Source organism: Montipora capricornis, chromosome 6 (assembly GCF_036669925.1).
Source record: "Montipora capricornis isolate CH-2021 chromosome 6, ASM3666992v2, whole genome shotgun sequence".
NCBI classification, from domain to species: Eukaryota; Metazoa; Cnidaria; class Anthozoa; order Scleractinia; family Acroporidae; genus Montipora; species Montipora capricornis.
The window spans coordinates 27,955,391-27,962,890 of NC_090888.1; the positions used below are offsets into that span (position 1 = coordinate 27,955,391).

The window sequence follows — 7,500 nt, forward strand, 5'->3', positions numbered from 1 at the left end:
TGCAGAAGATCAAGTTTGTCTCAGATGGAAGAAAATCTTAGGAACCATAATGCAAGTATCTCTAGCCCTAACACATACAACTGAACTCCTCTATCTCAGGGAATGTTTCAGTATCTCAAAGCAATGTGACGGTCATTTGGATTGTTCAGACTCCACGGACGAAATGGATTGTCCCCCGGGAACGCTTTCTCCGAGTGTGTCTACAACGTTGACACCAGTTTCTACACCGACATCTACTAGTGCTACTGCTGTCACGACAGAAACATCGCCCTTTACTGCTTTAAACACTACTACACCAGTGGTTACAACAACTCTCAGAACCAAATCATCGACGTATTATCCGACTACAGCAAAGCTTCCTCCTGAGGTTTCTACAGTGTCACCGCCTCCTCCGGATGGCCGGCTTCCCATATGGTGGATATGCATCATAGTCATTCAGCAAATAATTATTAGTGGACTTGTCATCTCCTTTTGGGTTACGAGCTGTGGCGGTAAGGGTGGTGGTTGTGGTGGCGATGGAGGTGGAGGTTGTGGAGGTGGCGGAGGCGGTGGCGGTGGCGGTGGTGGTGGCTGTGGCGGTGGCGGTGGCGGTGGCGGTGGCGGTGGCGGTGGCGGTGGCGGTGGCAGTGGAGGTGGCGGAGGCGGTGGATGTGGCGGTGGCGGTGGCGGTGGCGGATGTCCCAAAATTCCAATTTCTATTATTGTCTGTCTCCTTGTTCCAGTAGTTTTAGTTCCTCCTTTAATAGTTATTCCATCACTTAATCCTTCTCCATCTAACCCTAACAATCCCGATCAGACCAAACCGAGTCCAAATTTACCAACACAGACTCCTACGCCCTCCGAGGAATGCAATAAACCAAAATCAGTGGATGGGCAATGGACTCAATGGTCGGCTTGGCAGGACGCAGGAACACAGAGTACACGGTTCCGATACTGCAATAGTCCTAAACCAAGAGATGGGGGTAGGTGTATACTGTTTGCTCAGGAAGTACACACTAGACGTTTCCAATGAGAAGTAAAGTGCTACCAGATATACGTAAATAATATGGCCATGGAGTGTAAACAGATGAAATGATGCCAAAAATTGCATATGAACTATACCGGTAAGACACAAGACAATGCTGAAAATCAAAATCCCACGCATCTCAATCAATGTATGAAACACGTACTCTGGTATATCATATTTCAACCTGATTATGAATCTTTTCAGAGTTGTAAGGCCGAGACACACGATACGACAAATCGCTGCGACACGTCACCGCGACAGGTTGCTGCAACAAATCGCCTCGTGTGGCATGTGAAAATCATTGTCGCTGCGATCTCTCGCACGAATTCAAACTGGTTTGAATTCGTGCGACGGATCACAGCGACAAAATAAGCGCAAGCAGCCTTGACAAATCGCTGCGACAAAATTTAAATCAACCAATGAGGAAGCATCAATTAGTTTCTCGCCATGTTAAAATTGCACTAGTTTATGTTTCCTCTTTTCCAAAATCGATTACGTGCACCGGACAAGTGTCTTATCGCAGCGACTTGTCGCAGGATCAGTGCAGACGAGGGCACTTGTCGCTGCGATGTGTCGCGACGATTTGTCGCATCGTGTGTCTCGGCCTTTACACACCGCCGCTTCTAAAGAGTCAACTGAATTACAAAGGCAACATAAAACTAAAACGTTAGAGAATATTTATTAACTTGAATACGGCATTTGCTTTCAGAAGCAAAGAACATTCAAATTATATGCAACACAAGTGTGCATATATTTAACAGACGATGACATCAAAGCCATGACACGCAAAGCCAAACGAAACTATAGACCCTATGCAGAAATGGCTGCCATTAAATTATTCTTTTGTTCGTATTCAAAATAGCCTCACTAACTTCGTTTGGGATAACAAATTCTTTACAATTTTTGTCTTAAAAACGAGGTTAATAAGGCTAATTTAAATACGAACAAAAGAATAATACAAAGGCAGCCATATTTGCATAGGGTCTATAGTCTCAAATAATCAGGTGAACGATTGTTATGAAAGAAATCAACCTTTAATGACAACAGTTACCAGCCTGTGGGGATTCACGCTAAGTCAGTTGAAAAAAATCGATTTCAAGTTCATAAGGGTCTCCGAGATACAAAACTGTTGTTCATCGCCTTTACGACGTCGATGTCCTCCTTTTGTGCGGTCGAATGTCCTTCACGGTTGTTTCCTCCCATTTTAAACTCCAAAAAGGAGTAGAATATTGCAGGAAGATAAGCCTGAAAATTCGGCGGGGCAAGTGTGCTAGACGCCACTCCGCATGTAAAAGCAGCCGCTGATTGGATAACATTTACTCCTTGTACAAAATAATCGCTGATTTGTTTCCTCGGCTTGGATATCCCGGATATTCGGCATGGAAGAAAGGAATCAATTTTTTCAATTGCTTCCCAGAATATGTGTGTTACCTTCCTAATGCTACGGCGGCAATTAATGCTGGAGTAAATGGACATTGTGACATTTTTTTAACTCAAGTGCACATAACGAATGGGACAGTTGTCATAAATTCTTATCTTACACTCCTAGGAAAATGATAAACCGAAGGCATTCAAGTTAAACACGCTAGGGACCATCCAATTATCTGCATTTATAACTTTTAAAACAAGTCAATGCAACAACTTATCAAGGCAGTGTCCGTTAAGTTAGTGCCACCCGACTCAAGTTTCTACGCAAGCTCAACTTGTTGCTACTTGCGACTACTTGAGAGTCCGTTTGACCAGGGCTTAACGCCATAAGGTGTATACTTTAATGTTTGCTTAATTAATTGATTTCAATTAATCAATTAGCCCTGCAGGAAGGGCGACAGGTAGGGTTGGTAACCGAGTGCACTACGCAAAACGCTTCATCTTTGTTACTTTAAACATAAGAAAGCTTTTTATTTGTTTATCAGCCTTGTGGCGCTATTTCTTTTCAGAATGAAAGCAACTTGTTCGAAACGCATGCGCAAATAAGTTAGCTCTCAGCGTAGACCACTAGTCCAGTTATGGCCCTTTCTTTGTCACTTAATGCTACCGGAACGTTGCTTGATGGACAAAGGGCCAGAAGTGGACTATTTTGACCAGGGATAGCAGCTGTATTTTAGGTAACGTCACCTAGACTAAGTGCAAATAACGCTACTGTGACTGCCTATCTTCTGGAATCCACCGTAAGAAAAAAGATGGCGGCTGTACATTTTACGACAATACCTTGCGAACCAAACTAAGCCCACTAAGGTATACAGAAAGATATGGTTTAATAACAGTCGTTCCTGAACTAACAGCATTGCTCTTGTCGAGTTTGAATGACTTAAAATTTTTCTTTGTGTGTTTATACGCTCTTTTAGAGTTTTCGCGCGCAAAGCATTATAGGTAAATGTACCAGTCGCCATCTTTTTCCTTACTGTGGATTATTCCAAGCTCGATTCAAGAAATTTCGTCTGCTGTTTTATATATGCGTTTGTCAGGGTTCAAGTAAAAGATGAAACCAGATTGCTTCCCCTTAGCGGCTTGTTTACCGGGGTATTTCCTCGTCTAGGAAGGGAGGAATTAGTTCATACTCAGCCGAACTCTCCTCCCTTAGTAAATTTGTGACAGAAGAAACTTCGCAGTTATTGCCGCAAACTCCGTGGCACTCACTGAAATAGCCAATTTATTTCATCAGCTGCGAGGCGACTCTTTCTTCGATGTAGGATATAATTGAATTTAAAATGACTGAAACTCAACCTAAAACAACATCACAATAAAACTCAAAGCCGTCTTAACAAACGGTAATTGTAAGTTACTTTTAGGCCCTGAAACAAAATACAAACATGAAACAATCACAATGCTAAGATTAAGTCTTAAAAGGTTTTTGTCCGCTCATATTCTGCAAAGGGGAAAGGTCTAGTTAACTACCAAGGAAGAGAGCGGCAAGAGTGAGGGCATATGTGACTACTGTATCAGAGCCGTAAATTGCTCTTTGCACTACCTGAGATTGTCTCACTTGCTTGATAACTGAGTCAATAGGGCAATTATGTTGGATGATCCCTCTTGATTTTTTGTTTTTTTATTCCCAGGAAAAGTGTGCCCTGGAGAGCCATGTGAGAAGCGAGACTGCGAGCAGAAAGAAAAGATAATAACGTGTAAAAACGGGGAAAGCTACAAGACAAAACGGTGGCAATGCATTGCAGACGGTGAGGCAGAGATTGAACAAGAACTCTTTGTTCGTTCGACATGGGACAACAACCGTTACCGGTTTGCTTTTGATAAAAAGAAGACTGTATTGGAATTAAAGCAAGACATTGAGCAGAGTCTTGGTAAGGACGCTGTATGTCTAGTTTATTGATCATTACAAGGTGAATCCATGTTTATGTTGGGTAGATTCGACCGACTTATCGGCGGATACATCGGCTAGTAGTCGGTAGACAATAGCCCGCTGTATCGGCCGATAGTTGGTAGGCAATCTGTCGATAGTTGGTCGATAGCCGGACGATATAGCAAGCAACTCAGCTGAGTGTCGGTCGATATGTTGTGGAGGCATCTCGATCGAGTGTGGGTAGTATGTCGGGGGTATGTCGAGGTGAATCATCTGCGGTGTCCACAAAGTTTCGGCAACGTATGCGCGAGGTATCGGTGAACTAAAATCTTTCGACACACACCTTAAATGTGACTTTGTGAATTGTTAGCTACTTTGATCTGTAAACCATTGTTGAATGAAATGCTGTGCGTCAGCTTTAAGCTGCTAACAGTGCTCAAAATTGACATGATATAAATCCACCCTAAGAGAATAATGACCTAATAATGCGTAGTGATGATGATAACGATGATAATGATAATGATGACGAAGAGATTAATGCGTGACTTTCCTTACTTCTCTTAGATATCGAGACAGTCCGACAAAAGCTATCCTTTAACGGCTATGTGCTAGAAGATGCGAAGTTGTTGTCATATTATGGCCTCAGCGCTGGTGATATCGTCGATCTGCAGACAAAATGCACTGAGTGCGATGAGTCTTGTGATGTCGCACACAATAACCTGGGTCTTCGCAAAAGAAGAGCTATCGCAAAGACGAAAACCGTCTTCAACCACCTATCAAAAGCAAAATTCATTGACGCATGTGGCAAAGATTTCTTTTTGGGTGGGAAATTTCCGGAGGGATTGGAAGAAACCAGTTCCACAAGATTTATATGCCAGACATACGGAGAGGAGCCGCCATATTTCGCCACCAAGTTTGACACGACTAGAAAAACTGCAGACTTTTCAGCCTACAAGCCGAACATCGGATATTTGCCCAGACCCAACTGGAAGAATTTGTATGAGCACGGTAAATACAAAAGCTATTTGAATTAAGCTGTTAACTACCCCGAGACTACAATGTTCCTCGAGGCGAAGAGGGAAACATTGACAGGTGAACATTGAAGGGAAACAAACTCAATGTTTCCCGAGGGACTCCCAAGTGTTTTGTTATACCTCCCAACTCAAAAATAGAAAAAAAAGCTTCAAAATATGATTTGCTTTACGCCTACGGTGGCTGTGCTTGCAGTACGCGCGGCAATCAAACCGAGCCATCCTATCGAAACGTCCTCCTCTGGGGCTCTGCGGTGCTACAAAAGCCGGGAGGGCTCCTGTCAAGGAGGGTCGGGGAAGACAGCCTTAGTGTCTGGCTACCAGCTTAAGGTATTAGGGTAGTTGGATTGACAGTGTTTGGAAATCGCGCTCTTACGCTGCGCTTTGAAAGAAAACTCCATCAACCTATACATTTTCTGAAAGCTTAATAGTTATATAACACAATCGTATCTTTAAAATTTTCTAAAAAGCTATTGTCGCAGTGATATTGAAATAAATATGCAAAAACACTACTTCGCTAAAAATGGTTCACTTCCGCACGTGATTTCTTTTACTTAAAAGATTTTGTCGGCGGCTTTGGTACTTATGTTTCTCGAGATAAGGCTTCTTCGTTCTCCTAAAATTTTTTGAAACCACGCCTCGTGAAGCCAAAATGAGGAAATCTCGAGGTCTACATCGTTTACATCTAAATCTGCATTTGACTTTCACGTTGCTTGGAAGTTTCGGAAACGCTTCCGTTCTCCAGCAATTTCGTGCGAGTAGCTCTTGTATTTTGTTCTTCAGCTTCATTGGTGGGACGTCGACTCGTGTGTTGGACGTCCTTTAACCATTCTTGTTAGCTTAATACAATGCGATCCACAATCGCTCAGATCAGAGCTAAGGTTTAACCATTTAAGTGCTAATAACTCAAAAGTTAATTCGGGGACCCCCTTGATTTTTTTTTGTTATATTCGGCATGTTATGTTGCAGCTATCAGCAAAGTTACCAAAAATTCTTATCGAGGGGCGCCTAAATTTTCAAAACATTATGTTGGTTCTAAACAATTCCAATAAGATTATTTTGAACTTTGCAAAAATATACCATAACTAACATAGTGATCATAGCCCAATAATAAAAACAAAATGTGGGTCACCAAATTAACTTCTAAGTTTTTAGCCCTTAAAGCTATAATGAAGGTTGTTTTTAATTGATTATACTGTTGCTATGGTAACCTTTCAGCTTACAAAAATGGTGACAATATTTTGTCAAATGCTAGAGTATGATCCGTTAGTGTACTGGCATTGGATAAAAAGTGGCAGTAATGACCCCAATGACCCTGCAAAATCTAAGGACTTGGAAATGAAGGAAACTGTACCGTAACCGTGAGCTACTTTAAAGTGCCAATGAATTAAAAAAAAAATAGTTGCTGCTCATTTGAAAGGCTTTTCAAAGTAAAGAAGAATGACGTTTTCCTTTTTGGAATATCTTTCTTCGTTTTAGAGATATTCACGTTTTTGTATTTAAAATGATGACGTCATAGGTGGTTCCAATAAAATAGCACAGCACTCAACCGACTCAACGCTAGAAATATTAAAGCAGTGTTCCTCAAACTTGGCACCAGCAATAAACATCCCAAAAGAAACATAATAACATCCATCGTGCCGTTGCCATGACAACAGTTATGCCGCTGGATCTGTTTTAATTACGACTAAAATTCCCAGATTTTATCTTTTAACCGACATCCAATGGGGAGAGTTAAGACAATATGGAAACCACGAGTGTTCCGAGCAAGACCCTCTGGCCCACATTAAAAGGTTGCAAATGGGGATATTTGGTTTTTCACAGGAAGAGACTAAAGCCAAGAGCGTTGCCATGGCAACAACATAGTATGTGTCATTGTGTTTCTTTTGTGATGTACATTGCTGGTGCCAAATTTGAAGAACATTGCTAAAATCTCTTTAGAGTTATTTTTGATTGAATGTTGTGCTGTTTTAGTGGAACCACCTATGACGTCATCACTTTTCCTCATTTGCATAATACAAAAACGTGAATATCTCCAAAACGAAAAAAGATATGCCAAAAAGGAAAACGCCATTCTTCTTTACTCTGACAAGCCTTTCAAACAGGCGGCAATTCTTTTTTTTTACTTCTATGCACTTTAAGTTACATGCGAATAAATTTTAGGAGCT

The 7,500-nt window shown here is 41.6% G+C and overlaps 1 protein-coding gene across 1 annotated transcript in view; it reads left to right on the forward strand.

The window, feature by feature from the left end:
- The first annotated feature begins 646 nt into the window (after window positions 1-646).
- The window catches only part of LOC138051900 (uncharacterized), a 22,066-nt gene continuing 15,212 nt past the window's right edge, over window positions 647-7,500 (forward strand). Inside the window, exons 1-3 of the mRNA XM_068898196.1 lie at window positions 647-962; window positions 4,063-4,302; window positions 4,866-5,309. The gene's annotated coding sequence lies outside the window, so the exon portion shown is untranslated. The remainder of the gene's footprint in view (window positions 963-4,062; window positions 4,303-4,865; window positions 5,310-7,500) is intronic.